This window comes from Physella acuta, unplaced genomic scaffold, assembly GCF_028476545.2.
Source record: "Physella acuta isolate Inbredline_101_S28 unplaced genomic scaffold, ASM2847654v3 ptg000522l, whole genome shotgun sequence".
In the NCBI taxonomy this organism is placed as follows: Eukaryota; Metazoa; Mollusca; class Gastropoda; family Physidae; genus Physella; species Physella acuta.
Window position 1 is genome coordinate 263,103 of NW_026732041.1, and position 16,621 is coordinate 279,723.

Consider the following 16,621-nt stretch of genomic DNA (forward strand, 5'->3'; position numbering starts at 1 on the left):
ATAAAACAAACCTTTACTGTCACTCTTACATTTTTGCGTTTTGCGTGTATCATTGCTGTCAGTTTGTGTTATTTTACAGAGTAAGTTCTGCCATATGCTGTGTTTTTCGTGAATTTAAATTGGAAGACAAAGAATTTAGCACGAGTAAATATTAGGTTGCGGGCGACTTAATTCTAAAATTGTTCCTTGTTGGAGGTCGAATGCGTTTGCTCCCAAGGTGGATATTTTTTTCGCTTTATTTAAAAAAAAAATCAGTAAGTTTTGGCTGTCCGTTAGTCCTAGATCGGCTTTTTTTTTTATTTCGTGTGCTTGTTCGCGATTTTTTCCTCTCTCTCTCTCTCTCTCTTTTATATATTTAATCCATGAAACCTTCTATTAACGTAATTCAATTTGAAGGCCCATTCTAGATCTTTTCAAATTTTAGATGTCTAAAATTCAAATGTAAAAGAAAATTTTGTAATTGGTTATAAAAATAGTCTAGACTAGGCTATTTGTCTAAAGAAGAAATTTTATTTCGTTCTGTTTGATTGGTTAATGATCTTACACATGATCTAATATCGTCTGCTTCACCACAACCAAGCTGAAAAAAAAAGATCCAACTTGTATGTCGTCTAGTATTAGTAGTAATAGTAGACTAAATGATCAATAAATTAATCTAAGTCTTTACTCTTTGTAAAAGTTATGTATGAGAGCTTATGTGAATGCTTCCTAGAAAATAATGAAATTATATAAATGAAGACTAATCTCAAAATCTATGAATGTATGTTGTGGTTGTATTTGTAAGTTGTAATTGTAGGCCAAATGTAGAATCTAGATCTAGTGATGGTGAGAGCAAACATAAAATGAATAAATTTCTTTCAATAATTAAAGATAACACTCTAGCACACTCTTGGCTCTAGTAAATATCACATTGATAGTCACAATGTGACAATAGTCTATCCTTAGTAGACTTATCGATCACATAGATTTTACTTACAGTAGATAAATTGTATTTATTAATTCATAATTTATTTTGAATCATAAATCTATCATACATGTATCATAAAATTATGTAATAATTATAATTTAAAAAGTTCAAATTCTAAAATGAGTTAATCACTCATATTTTTAAAAGGGTAAACCATTACACTAGTTCAGTAATCTTTTAAAAAGAACTTTAATTATAATTAGTATTAAGCCTAAATGTTTTTATTTTGTTTTTTATATTTTATTTAAATGTAACAATTATCAATAATTATATGTTATATCTAAATGTTTTTCAGCACTTTTACAAGTTATCCCCCTTTCTAAAATTAAAATAATACTTATATTAATAAATGCTCATTAAGCATTATAATGTATTCAAAGTGGAGTTAGCACCCAGGTGGATGCTGACAACTGGAATTTATTTTTATCTCTTGGGGTTTTGAATTTTATGACCCTGGGTTAAATAAAAGTCATTAGATTTACAAATTCATTATACAATAAATGAACTTTATATATATATATATATATATATATATATATATATATATATATATATATATATATATATATATATATATATATATATATATATATATATATATATATTGCATGATTACATGTACATAGTAAATAGTGTAAATGAATTAATTATATAGTTTTAAAAAATATTAGCCATGCACTTTTTTTAGTTTATCAGCACTGAAACAATACAACTGTTGTGTCTGTAATAATTTTCAACACTTAACAAAAGTGGTTTTTGTAAGTAGGCAACTGTAGCCAGATAATTAAATAGGCGGTTTCCTTGAAACAACAATAAGTAGAGACTATATCTTTATTTTTAGAAGACATCTATTTTGCAAACATTGATGCAAATGTCAAATTACATTGCTAATATCAATACCTGAAATGAGTGGTGTTACTAGGTGAGGTGTCACCGGATGAGATAACTGAGGGTGTCACAGGCGCTGCCCCCCCCCCCCCCCCCCCCCCCCCCTAAGAATTTAACATTTTTGGTTGGTTGTCATTTCTCCACTACTTTATTTTAACTAGAAAGAACATTGTTTTGACAATAAATTTTTAAAATATTTATGAATTGGTATCACTCCCTAAATGGTGTCACTCCCTAAATGGTGTCACTCCCTAAATGGTGTGACTCTGTTCAGACCACCCCTCATCCCTCCTGCCCTGTGTGTGATGCTATGCCCATAATCATAATAAATCATATGCCAATGAAGAAATTCAACCAAACCCAGGATCAACAGAAAGATTAATATGAGTTGTTCAGTGGTTCAAATATGAACTCTCTATTCATCCAATATTAATAATTATCTAATAATTAATATAAACCCAGATCAATAAAAAAATTGCATTGAAAAAAATAAATGTATTTATTTTCATTTTCTTAAATTTAATCAAGCTGGAATCCTTACTTAATTAGTTTTTCACTCATTAATGACAGCATGATGTAATTATTCCAGTACACTGATAAATGTAAATTTTGTATCTTAGCTAATTAATTTTAAAATCCATATTGCTTGTTATAGGTTGCTAAGCAACAAGTGACATTCAAGCCAGGAGTATAAAAGGGCTCTTCAAGGATTGCTGTGTGAGCTAAATTCGTTTTGGCTTCTTTTCAAATATTTTTTTTAAGCTTGGAGTTTATTTTATTTATCAATGTGTAAGTACTTTTTTTAAATTTTTAATTTAAATTAATTAATATATTTAAAAAATATTTTATTTAAAAAAATGAAATAAAAAACGAATTGGAAACCACCTCACATTAAAATGTAGGCAGGTTAATGTTATTTGAAATACATTTAAAAGTATTGGTATGAAATATTACACCAGGCTTTGTAAAAGGTAATATTTGATTAGTGTCTCATTACGTTTTGGAACTCAAGACCAGAATATGTACTTAAGTTGAGGTCGGGTGTCACCCAGTGTCTTAACTGAGGGTGCCACCCAATCCCCCTCCAACAATTATTCATTTTTTGCTTCGGTGTCATCCCCTTCGCTCTACTGTTTTATTATTTTCACTGGATAAAATGCTATTTTTTTTAATCAGTAAATTTCATGATTTTTCTAATTTTTGCTGCCTGGTGCAGATTGCATTCACCTTATGTAGCTTTAATGTGTACCTGGCTCTTGTTAGCATATAACTGCTATGACACTACTGCCTTGAGTCCATGTAGCTTTCATGGGTACCTGTTAGAATAGAGCAGGGGTCTCCAAACTTTTCAGTCCGAGGGCCGCATTACTTATCAATTTTCAGTTCGAGGGCCAGTTTCTTCCAGGCATGTCTTTGAATTTTCTGGGCAAAGTTCCCCAGCTATCACCAACAAACGATTTTTCCTTGGACAAAATGATCTCCACAGGCCGGATGAGAGAACTTCTCTGGCCACATCCGGCCCGCTGGCCGTAGTTTGGAGACCCCTGGTATAGAGCTACACTATCCCACTATAAACTGAGGTCACAATACGACTACCTATATGCCAAGGTCACAAAAACAGGTGTAAATTACTTCATCTTTTCTATTGATCATCTATTTTATAAAGGAAACCTTATCTTTATTTATAGGCCTACACCATGTATTTATTTGAATCATCTAGTTATATATTTTTTTAGAAAGACTAGCAGTCTAAGTTGAAAACAGAAATATAACTTTTGGCTAAAGCCCATGATTAAAATTAGACCTGGGGCACTGTGCTATCATTTTTCTAATCCTTCCTAATTTTTATTGTTGGTGTTATTTTTTGTACAATAATTAAATTTAAAATAAAATAAATTTGGTATTCTCTTAATAGCCAATCCCAATTTTTAGATGTTTATGTTAACATTAAAGTTTATTGCACCAGAGGATGCTTTTTATGTAATTGCACCCAAACTCAAAGACCACAAATCGAATTTAAAATATCTCATATTATCCACCACTATATAAAACAATAAGAAAAGGGATGTAATCAGAATATGTTAGAGAGTAATGCAACTTTTATGTGCAGATAACTGTCCCATCAAGTTAGAAGGTAGATGTCACAACATTGCAATGTCTAATCTAATTATTGTCAGGATATTTTCATTATTTATAAATCATGTCAATTGAAGCAGAAGTGACTTCATTCTCTTAGCCTGTCTAAATTTAAACACAGAGTCATTATTCTGGAAAACAAATTAATTAAGTTTAGAAAAATGTTTCAATACAAGCACTGTAACTAATTAAGGGACGGAGTGGTCTAGCGGTAGAGAGCTGGACTGCTAACCCGTAAGTCTCGAGTTTGAATCCGGGTTCAAGTCAGTAGACCGTCCCTGAGTCCACCCAACTCTGATGGGTACCTAACTCACGTTAGGGAAAGTAAAGGCGGCTGGGCATAGTGCTGACCACACTATCTCTTCATATGCCGAGGTCACAGAAACAAATGAACTCTACTTCACTTGCCCCATAGACCGTCAGGTTTGAAAGGGAAACTTTACTTTACTTACTGTAGCTAATTAATCAACAAAATAGTTTATTTTTCACCACATTACTTTTCTTCTCTTATAAGCTTGTAATTTTCCGATTCCCTAATGGGTTATGCATGAGTTCTTAATTCATTTCAACATTAAAATGTAACATAATTAGAATGCAGTCTGATTAATGGACCCTTAATGTTCTTTAATTCATTACTCATTTTATTATTTGTATTTTCATTTTATAGCTAGATAGTTAGATGGAAGATATTTTGGATTGTATGAGGTTGCAACTGATCCTCTTTTTAAAAACCACTACTTAATTAATAAATGTTGGCTTAATCATATAGCCTACAAATTATATTAGGATTAGGCTTACGAATGGTTATGATAATTATGGTGTAATGGATGTGATTGCCATGAAAATGGCTGCTAAGCCAACATTATCCTGAATTAAAAGTGGGCACAAAAAAATTCACTTGTATGAGCATTCAGCTTTATCCTCTTTTAAACTAATATCACTATAAAACATGTAAGTAATACTTAAACAGGCCAATAGGCTAACATATATGGCTTAAACTGAACAAGAAAATATAATATGGCATTTAAACTTACCAATAGAATTTTTTTTTCAAAAGGATGGTTAAAGTGACCTGTAAGACAATTAACTAATACAACTGAATAAAATTTGACATTTAAACTGACCAAAAAAGTATGATGATTGAGCTGACCAATAGCAAAGGATAAAAAAATCTATCACATTGTGAATGACAAATTGACAATTACACAGTTAGTTAAAATAAACAAAAGACAATCAATTTAAAAAAAAAAATGCAATTGTTATTTTATTTAAAAAAATAATCTAATTAGGAAACACAAGTTCCTAAAAAAATGAACTGACAGAAATGACTAATCAAACATTCCTGCCTTGTTTTTACCATGTTTATGAAACAACATTTATAAGACTTCATTACTCACTGTCTTTTAAACACCTATCAAATCTTCAGGAATTAGACATATACAGCCACATATAAATAGACAAAGCTTAGATCAACACACCTAAAAACTACTGTTATAGAAAGCCTTCAAAAGTAAACATATCATATGCACAGCATGAAAAATGGAATAATGGAAATATGTTTAAAATATTGTGTCACTGACTCTATATTTATAAAAAAAAATGCTTCAATTATTAGAAGAAAAAAAACTATTGATTTTCCCCAAAACAAAAGGTTACAATTTTAGAAAACCATTAAAAGTGTCTATTATAATAAACAAAATTTTTAATGATACAGTTATTGATAGTTATGAAAAGTATCCTCAATAGAAAAACAAAATAATGTTACAGCGACAAAATGCTATGTAAAGTAGGCTATCCTAATAACAAATACAAAATGCTACAATTTGGCCTATAGAAAGTCATTAAAATCATAATTAAGGCAAAAACAAAATTTAATAATTATAGAAAGCTTTAAAAGCATCCTTTTGTCAAAAACAAAACAATTAAAGAAAGCCATTAAAAATATCCTCATTTCAAAAACAAAATACCACAATTAGAGTAATTAAAAGCATCCTTATGGTAAAAACAAAATACCACAATTATAAAAAGTCATTAAAAGAATCCTCTTGTAAAAACAAAATGCCACCATTATAGAAAGCCATTAAAAAGCATCCTCTTGTAAAAACAAAATACCACAATTATAGAAAGCCATTAAAAGCATCCTCTTGTAAAAACAAAATACCACCATTATAGAAAGCCATTAAAAGCATCCTCTTGTAAAAACAAAATACTACCATTATAGAAAGCCATTAAAAGCATCCTCTTGTAAAAACAAAATACCACCATTATAGAAAGCCATTAAAAGTCTCCTCTGCCCTTTTGATACCACCAGCAGTTTCTAAATTATTCACCGAATCGTGTACTTCGCGGAGAAAGGTTGCGATGACGCCAAGAGCCGATTCGGAAATTTCCGATTGAGCACGGTCGGTTAACTTACGAACTCATTCTAATATCTAATTTTAGAACGTTCGGCTTTCTTTTTACTCCTTTTTTTTCCCGTGCCTTGTGTAGTTTTTAATCTGTAACATTCGGAATAAACATTTTGCAGGCTTGTACTTCTTTGTGAATCAAAATAAACTGCATTGAGTAGCCATCGATTAACAATAAATGCGTAGGCTAGTATCTTTGATACTTTATCCCAAAACCCAAGCCCAGCTGGGATATCGAAATTTGATATTATCAATCTTTGAGAATTCGGTAACGCTATTGTGATAACATGGTGATCGATAAAGGACCGATTTACAAAACTGGGATGTCGACCGTCGCTGATTACTTTAATTTTAAAGTCAAAGGTCGCTGACCTTTACTGAAATAGCAGCAACCAGTAATGTATGTGGGAGTTGGCGGAAATCGATGCGCATTACCGGCAAAATGGCTGCCAGGACCGTGTTGTTAAATGAAAGTTCAGGATTTATTATTTTTTTTTTATATATTTTAGCTTGGTTACAAACTGGCAAGTAGTCGTCCGTAAACGGCGTCACTCATCTTTTTTTTTAACTAAAGGAGGGGGGGGGGAGTTCGGAATTTTGAGACGATGTATGATAAGGGGGAAATGTGTGGGGGGGGGGGGGGGTAAATAGAAAATTTGCGTTTTTTGTGGGTTCTTGTTTTATTTACTATGATTTATTACAAGAGACGATATACGGATTTAAAAAACTGAAACCCCCCTCCCCCCACCCCGACACCTCCGAACGAAATAAAAATATACATATACTTTTACCAGTGACAGTCCCCCACCCCGATAATTTTAGTCCCCCCCCCCCCCCCCCCCCCCGAAGAAAAAAGTCTGGAATAAACACTGCTTCACTACCCGGAAACATTCCCAGGAAAAATGTTATAGTCAGAATACATGTTAACCCCAGGCTTAACATAATATAAGGGTGAGTCTAACTTTACTTGGCTGTTTCTGTGGTTTAGTTAACTGTCAAAATCTCATGTGTGGGTTGCGCAATACAGCACTCGTTTATATTTTTAGCACGCGCTCGGATTTCAATAACAAAAATATAACATTTTATAAAGTCTCGGTTTACCAAATCTCGTAGCTGTTGAGTTATTTCGAGTGGTGAAATCTCCAAGAGACGCGGCCATTGAACTTTAGAAGCAGGCTTTACTTTACTGTGTTAGCTTAATACCTCCTGTATGTAAAACCCTTCAAAAACAACTTGATTAAAACGTTTATTTTCGGAAGGTATTGTGTACAACGCCGAGGTATGAACCTACTCGTGTGTATTTAAAGCCCTCGGTTATAATAACATGGATAACGTAGCATTTCAAAAGACGTCATAGACGTAGCCTCTCAAAGACGTCATACCGCCTCGTGGATCAATACGCGGGGAGACGGAGATTATCAATCTAATTTTGGTGACCAGACACCGATCGAACGGAGAGCGAGGGTTGAAATTTAAGTGAGGGTGTTTTGTTGATGTGATGCCACGTGGGAGAACGGATCGTGTGTTTTATTATTTTGCAGCATTCAACCCACGTGGCAGCTTGCCTTACCGTAAACGACATAAACTGACGATTTATGTGTGTTTCGACATGCGCTAAAGCCAGTGGCCATTAATGTAGACGTTTTTGTTTGGCGGTCGGCGCGTGTCTGTTTTTGTTGTATGTTTTAACGATATGTGCATAGATACGGAGTCTAGGCTACCATGAATTGTGTCGCAGTATAGGTAAACTTTAAACAAATACTTCCTGATTATAGGCCTACATTTTAGTTTAAATCATAAGCTCACTACTGGGTTGCTTCATTGCTTGTCTCTCTCTCTCTCTCTCTGAATACAATAGAAGCCCAAGAGATGTACAGCTTCTAAAAATATATTTCTTTTTCTACCACAGTATTTGGGGTCCTTTATCTGTAGTATTCCCAGTATCTCAGCCCATACCCTAGCATTCTATGCCAATCCAAATATCGGGGTCCCTATCAATATTTTGCATCAAAGTATTTGGGCCCCATGTCTAAGTCCGTAGCATTCCTAGCAGTGTCTGTTGGTGCCCCCTCCCCCGAAGCTCGTCTACCGCCCCCTCCCCCCGAATAAAATAAAGATGGGGTAGGGGCGGTAGACATGCTTCTGGGAGTGCTCCACACTCCCACGAAGAGATACTTGAAAGAAACACACATCGCCAATAAAAAAAACATACTGGTGATCCCTCATCTCCCCTACTACATTTGGCCTTCGTTATTATATGTTAAAACTATTCCTTTTATATACACCCCCACCCCCACCCACCCCATCCACACACTCTTTATATATCTACTCTTTAACACCTCGTCAACGTCGCTTATTGGCCTCTATTATTCTACCAATCAATACTTGCATTTCCCAATCGATCACCGCCTGTGGATCATCATACCCCACGTGACCAAATCAATGTATTGATGAGGTTAAGTGCGTGTAAATAGAGGCTAATCAACCTCCGCATCGGCCATGTTGTAATTTATTTGAACCGTCTAGGTTACGCGCTCATTTTAGTATTCGCGAGATAGCGAAAATTTGCCCTTTGTGGAGTCTCAAAGGAAACAATTGAGGACAGGATGTGACGTAATGAGTAGCGAAGCACAACACGTTTTGTGGTTTAAAAATAGATTGAGCCCATGATAGCGGGTATGGCTGGTGTGATGGATTGGCTGGGAGAGTATGTTTAATTAACCTGCTAATTGATAATAAAAACCGGGTTATGATGCCCTACTTTTCGGATAGGCGCAGAGTACATTGTGATCTAGTGACATTGTGGATTGGGTTTAAGAATTTGTTCATGGTTAATGGTATTTAAAAAAACAATTGTTGTTCTGTAATTTCGGGCTAAGTTTTAGTGTTGGGCTTAGGGCAGTTTTTTTTTTTTTTTTTTTTTTTTTTTTTTTTTTTTTTTTTTTTTTTTTTTTTGGAAGTACCGAACCCCAGCAGTTTTATATGCGCATACACAAAACCCTTCTCAACCGTTCCATCGTTCACACCGACGAAATCCGATCGTGAATCATACGAGTCAGGTGTGTGTCTTGATCTCCGCCGAACCACTGAAACCGACTCACTCACTGCACCCGATGGGGTTCGATTGAACACAGGTTAAGAACCACTGGCTTAGGGTTAGGAATAGCTTCTAATTTGAGGATTACGAATGTGGATTATTTTCAGATTTTGTATTTTAGTCTAGGTTAGAAATGGAAACAAATTGGGTGCATAGGCAGTGGTTTAAAGTTACACTTGGCTAGTTTGTACTAACGAAAATCAAGCTATATCAGAGATTTTAATTATTTAAAAAAATATTCTAAGCGGTTGTGGGCCTAGGGTACCACATGACCTAGGCAAAAGTTAAGCTCTGGCTTTAAGATAGGCTTTAGGCAGTCAAGTACACAGAGAATAAAACCACTGCTTTGTCTACCTGCAATCGTTCTCATAACATCATATTCCGTCTACACAACATTATTTTTTTTATCTTTGCGTGTATCTTGTTTCTTTTACCTGAAGAAATCAAACACTAATTATTGGCACTAATCGATGGTTTCCAGATAGAACAGTCTCTAGCGCACGTGCTGGATTTTGATCTTGACGTCTGCATCTCCACCCCCTCCCCCTCCTCCTCACCACATCACTACCATCGAGCAGAAACAAATAACACACTAAATATAAATATAAAGTTTACCGTCATAAACCTATTGCCTGTTCGGTTGATTTAACACCTGATTTCGTCTGATTCCTCTCAACCCGCTATTACAAGGTTGACTTTATTTGCTTGTATTTATCTGTTGTTCTTACTTACTTAATCATCGTCAATCCCTGTGGAGTATACGACAACAACAAATCTCCGCCATTCCACTGTCTTGGGCGAGCCATTTCAATTCATACCAGGTCTTGCAAGTAGCCTGCACTTCTTCTTTCTTCTGTTGTTCACCTAAGTAAAAATGTATATCGGTTAAATACAAGAAAATACATTTATAAAGAACTAGAGAATAAACCTGATGTAGGAGTAGAACGAGTATTAATGATATATCCGAATTCGCATACCAGTCCGGACGTCGTTGACTTCGTCCATCTGTGGGCCTGTCTGGGAGAGTTAAGACAGCTGGACATGTGCCGGCACATTGTTCCACATGTCACAAAAACAGACTAACTCTACTTCATCTATACCTTGGGGGTCGTCAGGACTAATAATTCGACAACAGTCTCTGCATAAGATGCCTAAATTGCATATGCTTTGGTAGTTTAACAAATTGTGAACATTCAGACCACACGATATCCGCAAATTGGTACTATCAAACTAAAATAACCGATGGTAGAAAAAAACTGCTCGCGAGTGCCGTGTGTTCCAACTTGTTTAACGTTTACCCACCAATACGTTCGATTTGTTTCTCTCGAGTTTCCTTGTTTAAATGTTTCTCGAGAACGAATCGGGCGATAGTACTTAACTCTAGACTGCTAATCACTCGAAACTCATTGTTAGCTCTCGTGTACCATCTTCAAAGAAACCCTCCGAACCACCATTTATTTAAGTAAACCGGACGAGGGTGAAAATGTGATCAAAATTACAAGTAGTTTGTAAAGCCGTGTTTAACTCATCTGTGATTGATTCGTAGGCTTGTACACAAGGTTAAATGTTAGCACGAGGCTACCTTTTGACACACTACTAGCACAGTGCTTTACAACAATGTTTTTAATGCTTAAAATGTGTAAACCTAAGATAACAGTTTACGTTGCGTCATTGATTTACACAGGGCTGGGTGGAGAGTAGCCTTGCAGTGTAGGATACCTGCACAATTCTAACTGCTGCTCATACTAAAATAAAATTTACAGCTTCGTTTAATATGTCGATAGCCCCGAACTTAAACTCTACATATCACTAATCCTTGACCTAAACATAATCCCGAATTTAATCTCTACATACCACTAATCCTTGACTTAAACATAACCCCGAACTTAAGCTCTACATATCACTAATCCTTGACCTAAACATAACCCCGAACTTAATCTCTACATATCACTAAATCTAATAGGTAACCTACTAACCCTGACCCTAACAACATTACCAACACACACACACACACACGCACGCACACGCACACACACACACACACACACACACACAAAACAACACTTGAGATGTAGCTGTTGCAATATGCGAGCTTTTTTAAAGCCTATTTTTAACACGTTTTTCTTCGTGTTTGTTTGTTGTTAAAATTGACATCGAAAATTAGCCCACTTCTGATTGCTCTAGAGATCTGAAATTTGGCATGCAGGCTACTTTCGCCTAACAATTTCAGATGCAATCATAAAAACTAGCAATTAGAGACCGTAATTAGCTTAATTTAATTACGCCCCAAGGACCATAAAATTGAGGACATGATTTCTAAAGATACCGACAAGACTGGAGGCCTATTGACACAGTTACTTCGGCCCCAATCGATATGGCCGCGACAACCCAGGTTCGAATCCTGGTCGCTCAAGATTTTTAGTCCGTGTATTTATAAACACTTAGTCAAGTCATACTTAATCAAGTCATTAGATAAAGTAGAAAATAAACTATATAAAAAACTTTTTTAAAAACCACGTTTTTCATGTGTAGCAACGGACTAAAAAGGAGAAAATAAAATACTTAAAAAAAACTTTTTAAAAAACCAAGTTTTTCTTGTGGACTAAAAAGTAGAAAATAAATTTTCATACATTTGATGACAAAAAACGTGGGTACGTTCACCATGAAATTTCCCGACCCATCTGCCCGATCCACGTTTTTTGTCATCAAATGTATGAAAATTTATTTTCTACTTTTTAGTCCACAAGAAAAACGTGGTTTTTTTTAAAGTTTTTTTAAAGTATTTTATTTAAACCAATAAAACACTTAGAAAATGTATTTCAATTACGTCTACTTGTCTGAATGTAGATGTACGAGTTTGGCCGTGAACCACTCTGGGGCCTCAGCACAGTTTTCTCTACACTTTTATTTTCCATATCCACTGCAGAAAAATCATTGTCCGTTTTTTTATAGGTTGTCGACACTAAAACAGCAATTTCCGGTCGAATTATCTTTCTTATCTGGGTTTTTTTTTAATAGCAGTATATCTCTTCTAGGGTTTAATGATATTTTTTTTATAGTCGCATTGCTTTCAAATGAAACAGTTATTGTGTTGATGGTTCTCTTTGTTTATTGTGATCGAACATGGGTAAGGCGGGGGGGGGGGGGCTTCAAAGAAATGACACACCCGAAGTAAAATTCATCACGTAAATATATAATTTTGGTGTATTTTAAAGATACTCTTTAGTACGAACATGTTTTAATCTATTATCACCAGGAGGGGGGGGGGGGGTATGGGGGGGTTATAACCCCTCAAATGTACCCATATATATATATATATATATATATATATATATATATATATATATATATATATATATATATATATATATATGCCTATATATAGGATTGTATAAATATGGAAAAATGTTTGAACCCCTCCCATGACCAATTCCTGGCTACGCCACTGGATATAAACTATTATTTTTAAAAAAAAACCTTTACTTCATTTTTACAAGCTTTTATTTAACTCACTTCCTCTGTCGACAGTCTGTCTGTCTAGACGGAAACGCAGGAGTGAAAATTCGGAAACTTCTACTTGACCGATACGATTCACATTTGGCACGTGGGTCAAGACATGAAGACAATGCAATCTGAAACTAAATTTGACTTAATTGGATGCCTAATTGATTTTTAATGAATTAATTAAAATTTGGACCGAATTAGTAGGCATATCTAGCCAACCACACCACACGCGTCATCACCTTCAATAGCTGCGCCATCACGTAATGGCTGCGTTCAAAAACCATTGCGCGCCTACTGAACATGATGTTCAGTAGGCGCGCAATGGTTTTTAGTCATGTAACTCTATTGTAAATAAAACATGTAAAGTACTGAAAAAAAAATTCATAAAAAACGTTTTAATAACAAGCTTTTATGTAACAATGCACTAAAAAGTAGAAAATAAATTATAGACTACTATTTAAATAACTATAAAGAAAAGCGTGGGTGTCTTCCTTATCATTAGTAAAGGTATCCAATAGATACTAAAGTGACCCACGCTTTTCTTTATAGTTATTTAAATAGTAGTCTATAATTTATTTTCTACTTTTTAGTGCATTGTTACATAAAAGCTTGTTATTAAAACGTTTTTTATGAATTTTTTTTTTGCGAATAGATTTTAAAAAATATATTTTAATTTTTGTCGGAATGAGAACTTAGGAAGACAATATTTTACGTGCTGGGATTTTTCTTTTTTATAGTTCTGCCTATACACATAATACAATTAAAAAATACAATTTTTTTTTTAGATTTTTGAATTACCAATGTCCGAAAATTGACTCTAACAAAAATAGTTGTATTACGACGTTGTTGTTAGTAATGTTTGTAGTAAGATCGGTTTTAGTTTATGGTTAGATATAAGGATTATGGCTATGGTAGACCTTGTGTTGGGGTTAGGGCTAGGGATATAGTTAGCTTTCACATTAGCATGACGTGTATTTAGTTAACTACCAGTAACCTGATACCCCTTTTTCTAAGAAGATTCTATTTTTATGACATTGTTGAACACTGGTTTAAACACATAACCCCCCTTTTTTTTTTTTTACTAAAGCCTTGAGAAAACTGGTAAAAGAGTTTTTACACGGAAGTTTAAAAATTTCTTTTAAATCAAGCGCAGAACTTGTTCTCAGATAGCTTAGTTCGTGTAGCGATTTGATTGGTCAACCTAACAGCCACTTCAAGCAAAGTCTCGAGGACGATGTTGTTTTTTCTCTCTCTCTCTCTCTCCACTTGAGGCTATTTTCGGTCACGTGTCCGGCAACTGGGTGGGGGGGGGGGGAGGAGTTCATTCATCAGCTGTGGGCGTCAGCTTTGTAATTATTTGCGTCAGCTATATTTAGCTGACCTTTGTTAGCTGACCGTCGCGAGGTTTGTCTGGTGAGCTTCTGTTTTAATTAATTAACGAGAGAAGATGTATAAAACGAACGATTGGATATGAAAACCTCCTACTCGTATTAAATATTGCTTAGTGTTTTATTAATGAAATTCTTAAAAGAGTATTTGTATCCTGTAATGCCCGGCAATATTCTTCTGAAAATATGTGTTATAGGTTGTTGTTATTATTTTAATAACAGGTCCTGTGTTATGGACAGAAATAAAGGTTTTGGTAGAACTTTGGTTAGGGTTTGGGTTAGGAATATGTTTAGTCGATATGTGTTTAATATTAGTAGTATAAGTTATATTAGTATTAAGTTTACAACCATTTAAATTTAAAGAAGAATTTAAATTTTAGAAGACACGAGTGGTATAACATACCCCACATGCACTGTGTGACTTCTCAGCAACACATTCAGTGAAGAGGTTAACATTGAAGCACACTGTGTTGTGAGAATATGATGTCAAAAGTCAAAGTGCAACCTCAAAGTCAGCGTTGTTTGTATTCTACTGTTTAGACTAAAGAAGGTTCATACTAAACTTCCACAAGCATCACAACTTAAATCACCGTTACACGAGAATTTTCAAACCTCTCCAGTATTTTTTATATCCTTGCTTCAAATATATATATATATATATATATATATATATATATATATATATATATATATATATATATATATATATATATATATATATATATATATATATATATATATATTCCAAGCTCAAATAGTTGTGTACAAACTAAAACGCAATTCAGTGCCCTTCAATTTGACCGTTATTTTCCCTGTCCAATTACTGTGTCAGTGTAATGTAAAAAAAAACTGCCGACATTTAACCGTTTTCATTTCACGTCTGGTGTCTGGACATGTCGAGCATCTCACAAAACGTTTGAGCCCTCGTCTTTGTTTATCCTCCTTTGTGTGTTTACCCTCGTCTGGCTCTCTCGTTCCAATACCGAGGGTCTATTTGATTTTCCGAGCGCCCCCTGACGTCAGCCGAGGCCATTTTGGAAAAAAATAATTCTTTTTAACAGAAATCATTTTGTCAGATTTAATCTATAACCCGACCCATCTCGTCATTGTTATTAAAGGGACCATAAACATTTGTTAAGATTAAACTTGGTGCTGGTAGGGTATGCGATATTAAAGTTTATAAAGAATTGATATAAATGAGAAAGCAGCGATGAAAATGTTTTTTTTTTAATAATGCTTGTATTATGGGTAACCCTTGGAATAAATAAGGGATCAATTGTAGAGCGTTCTTCAGCTAACCCGAAAATCTCGAGTTCGGGTCCCTGGCTAGAAAACATCGCGTCGCTGAGTCTACCCAACTCTGATGTGTACCTGACTTAACGGTAGGGAAATTAAAGGCGACTTGGCATAGTGCTGACCACACTATTCCTACGTGTGTCGAGGTGAACTCTGCTTCACCTGTCTCGTGGACCGTCAAGCCCGAATGTTGAACTTTACTTCAAATAAATGTTGGATTTTATTTTTAGTTTAATTAAGAAAATTATGTCAGGAATAGTTAATGAACTACTTTACACTGCATAGCATAGCACGACTTACACATTAAAAATAAAAGCCCTGTTTATACTAGTGCGTTAGGTGGACCACCGTTTGATGACCTTAGACCTGGCTCGTTGACTTGGATGATGATAGCCTTAAGACTCTGTGGCTGAGCTTTTGGTGACTTTGGAGCCCAGTGGTTATGAGTTTTAGCACGATGACCTTATGATGACCTTCGATCAGAATAGCTTATGAAACTCAGTAGTTAGGCTTTAACGGATATCAACAACTAATATATATATATATATATATATATATATATATATATATATATATATATATATATATATATATATATATATATATATTCCAAGCTCAAATAGTTGTGTACAAACTAAAACGCAATTCAGTGCCCTTCAATTTGACCGTTATTTTCCCTGTCCAATTACTGTGTCAGTGTAATGTAAAAAAAAACTGCCGACATTTAACCGTTTTCATTTCACGTCTGGTGTCTGGACATGTCGAGCATCTCACAAAACGTTTGAGCCCTCGTCTTTGTTTATCCTCCTTTGTGTGTTTACCCTCGTCTGGCTCTCTCGTTCCAATACCGAGGGTCTATTTGATTTTCCGAGCGCCCCCTGACGTCAGCCGAGGCCATTTTGGAAAAAAATAATTCTTTTTAACAGAAATCATTTTG

General features: G+C 34.6%; 1 long non-coding RNA gene across 2 annotated transcripts in view; it reads left to right on the forward strand.

Annotated features, from left to right (window-relative positions):
- Window positions 1-16,621, forward strand: part of LOC131945089 (uncharacterized) — a 33,185-nt gene continuing 16,564 nt past the window's right edge. Inside the window, exons 1-2 of one of the 2 annotated variants that reach the window (XR_009387106.1) lie at window positions 1-80; window positions 2,511-2,644. This is a non-coding gene — a long non-coding RNA (uncharacterized LOC131945089). Of the gene's footprint in view, window positions 218-2,510; window positions 2,645-16,621 lie in introns of both variants that reach the window. The other variant, XR_009387105.1, reaches the window with a different exon arrangement.